A 4,141-nucleotide genomic window follows, 5' to 3' on the forward strand; every position below is an offset into this window, starting at 1 on the left:
TGGGAAGCAAATGTGACATGAATGTGTAATACTTAGGAGCTTATATGACTCAGTAAGCATTTTGACATCTCAAATTGAAGTACATATCAAGTGAAGACATTTAACATTCAGCAAGGAGATTTGAACTCTATATGATAGCCAAATATTCACTAACCAATAATAAATACAAGGTATACGTGAACGTGGAACCAAGGGAGAACGTGGGCAGATTCAACTTTAGGACGGATACATATTCCAAGTAAGTACATATAAAATGTACAATATATCAAGTAGGGATCTTGTGAGGTAACATTATAGTCTAACACAATGGGAGTAATAACCAATAAAAGGAACGTATGAACATGTGAAAATATGACATATATATATATATAGATAATTGAAGCAAGTTGGCATGATATGGGCAGATTGTATATCCAACATATAAACATATGTACCATGTGTAATCTATGATCCTTTTGATTTATATAAGGGAAATACGTGACAATGGTACTTTGACGATGAAACAAGTTTGAACCTTGCATGCTAATACTTGGTAGAGTAAGCACATACATTTAGTAACAAACTCATATTAGAGTACTCACTTTAACGCTCTAGGGTGTATAAATGAGATAATTGGCTATATTGGTGATCTTATACTGCCACTGTGGATCAGTCACTACCAAGGGCACTCAGAATGTTGGATTCATGCCAAAGAAATAGGAAATCAAATAGCCTTACATACCTTATCCTCTGACCAATACAACTATTATGATTCAGCCTCCCCTTTTAGGCTTTTAATCTCTATTCAATTAGCAGCTATCACACCGTGAGCCCTGTAAAACAGTAGCTAACATTGACGGATAATGAGCCCATACAGCCCTTAAAATAATGTGTATCACCACACCCTTCTTCTCTGCCCAATACATACATTATATATCCTTTTCCATGATTACCCAAGCTGCACCAACAAAAATACACATAAAACAGCCTCAAATATTCTTTATCATACAACCAATTACTGAACTCACCATCCCCTTGAGTTCTTATGACAGCACACCCATAATTCCTCACTCAAACTCATACATAATGAGGAAGAAAATGGAGCAGTCACCTTACCTCAATTTCTGCCACTTCTCCTTATAACTTGAATTCCTCTAGAACTCCAACTTCCCCTTCACACTTAAATCAAAAAAGAAGAAAAAAGTATCTTAATAATTGAGGAAAGTGAGTAGTAGTTTGTGGGAACTTCTGCCTTCTACTTATAATTGAGCGTGAATAACATGTTTTCTAGTCTTCCATGGGAGAATTAAGCTAAATCCATAATTGTTTTTGTTACCTTGGTTTGTAGATATGAGGGTTTCTTCAAGAACCCTAGAAGGAACTTTAAGGTTGCTACTTTAATCCTTAAGAGAAAAGAGAGAAAGAGTTGGAGTTAATTCTTAATATTGTGTGTTAAAAATGAGTGAGAATAGCAGCCAATATATCTTTATTGAGCTTTCTTCACCTTTAAGAATATCCTCTAGAGCCTTCTCTTTTTTTGGTCCATTTTCAGCCACTAATTGGTCAAGTAGGTGATGCACCTGCTTATGTGCATCAAGTAGCTCAAAAGGTCAAACTAGATGATGCACCTACTTGCTTTCACTTGGGCTTAAATATATTGGGCCTTGGCAAATTTGGCTGCTGGGCTTTAGTTTAATTTCCTTTTATTTAACTTAATTTGGGCCTCAAGTGAGTCCATTAGCATAGGCCCAAATCTGATCCATAAACCTTGGCCTTTTTAACTAGATCCATATAGCTCAAGTAGGTGATGCACCTACTTGGTCTTTTGGACTGGTCAGTAAGTCAAAGTAGGTGATGCACCTACTTGTCACCTATTAGCTTAGTTAAGTCAAGCAAGCAACTCGCATATTTTATTCCATTTTCTAAATATTAATCCCTTTTGCTTTAACTTAGCTCTTAACTTTCAACTTTAAGTTCAATTACCACCTTACTATCTCGAGTTTAAATACTCCCGTTGGAGTTAACTTGAAGTACACATGCTGAAACGTTCAAGGCATCACATCACCTTCCGAGCTAGTTTAAACCAACGCTAATCATATAAGAAACATGGTCCCTCGCTTATACTATAAGGAAATGTCAAGTATCACAAGAATAGAACAAGCATATGAATAATATGGGTTGTTACATACACATAGATTGCGGGGTTTTACATCCTGCCCCCTTATGATCATTCGACCTCGAATGATACATTAAGCTTATAGTTTGGTTAACCTTGGAATTTCATTTGGAGATTTGCGACAGTTCCTTCTGTAAATAGGACTATCTAAAATACGTAGACTAACCTAAAACACGTATAGACAAGTCTAGAATGACGTCTCAATAGATATGATTCATGAAATAATAATATGACAAATCAACCCCTTTCTTGACCATGTAATTCACTGAAGATACGCAAATAAAATTCATACAAATAAGGACTTTAATATACTTAAACACAAGACATGCAAATGACATATCAAATGAACAACTGCTAGTAGGATTTATGATCATATAAGTGGACCACATAAGCATATGGATAACCATACAATATTTTTCTCAACTGAACCAACATGATACAAATGGTAAAATGCAACTTAATATGCATATAACATAAAAAGCCTTTACATACCTTGTGGAGTAGGACAGTCGAATAAAATGATCTCAATGTAGTCTAAATTTTGATAACTTCGGATCCTTTTCTGTAGATTGCATGTTGACATTATAGTTATCGTTAACCTTAATGATTCGTAAGCATTATGAATAGCATGATCAGGTGAAAGTGGAAATTGATTTCTTAACTTCGCTGTATCGCACGATCGGGATTACGAAAGAGGATAAATTTTGCTAAATGTACAAGTAGCCCCCTAATTATAAATGTGGAGCACAACACATTAATAAGTAAGGCTCTACTAGACACGGCTTTGTAGACTCCCTAGGACGAAATACTCTAATACCACTTTTGTCACACCCCAACCCTAGGTGAGGCGGACAAGTACCATATGAACACATGCTTTACAAGTCACCTATGATGAGAAAGTAAACTACTACTATGCAGATATATTTACTAATGAGAAGCTTCATATACAACACATATTGACTAGCTGAACCGATATATGTGACAAGGAAAACTATGAATTCAGATGATAGCTTTACAATGTCTACAAAGCCTCTACTGAAATCCATGATTGTACCCCTATGAAATATGTATAATAAAGACTCGGAAAAGCCCCGAATCAACCTGGAGCTTGCCAACAACCGCTGAGTATCATGTGCTTCTATTGGGGAGATCTACTAGTTGAGTACTTGTACCTGCACCATGAAATACAGCGTCCCCAATAAGGCACATCAGTACGAAAGAATGTACTAAATATGTTCGGCATATTACAACCATATGTAAAATAAGAGCTCAAGTCAAACCAAATACCAATAGAGAAGGATTAGAGACCACATTTGCTTTATACTTGTGGAATCGTGTATGTTACATTCTTTTCTTTACTTTTCTTTGCATTATAATATTTATAAGACATTTGATACAAATGACCAGCTTATCAGCGGTAGAAGAGGATGACCCATGCTAGGCATTTTAACCCCTGGGATGCTGTCCTCATAATTCCACAAATTGGGATCGGCCAATGCTAGACTTTCGCCCCTTAGCTGCCACCCTCTTATCCCAATTGGGATAGGCCCATGCTGTAACATCCGACAATTTAAAATTAATATGAAGAAGCTTGAAATTGGAAGTAGTCATTTTTTTGGAAAGAAATTCAGAATCTGGAAATTCGGCCAAGTGTGGAAATCAGTGAGTTTTTGGCCAACTTTGAGCAGTCATAACTCCTAGCTCAGGATGATCCAGGAGTAGTTCCAGTTATGTTTGGAAAGCCCTTGGAACGATCTTTCCAACGCCACTGAGTTTGCTCAATTCCGAGTTCGTATGAGCGAGTTATGCTCGTTGAAAGTTGGGCAGTTGGCAGGGAATCCGTCCGGAAAATTTAAGGGCATTTTGGTCTTTTCACAAATCTTTTCTTTTGAGGTTATATTGTTGTGTTAGGCTGTTTGTGGATCATTTTTGTTCCATTTTAAAAGAGTAAGAGTTAGGGTTCTTGAGAGTGAAGAAGAAGAAGAA

Source organism: Solanum tuberosum, unplaced genomic scaffold (assembly GCF_000226075.1).
Source record: "Solanum tuberosum cultivar DM 1-3 516 R44 unplaced genomic scaffold, SolTub_3.0 scf00125, whole genome shotgun sequence".
NCBI classification, from domain to species: Eukaryota; Viridiplantae; Streptophyta; class Magnoliopsida; order Solanales; family Solanaceae; genus Solanum; species Solanum tuberosum.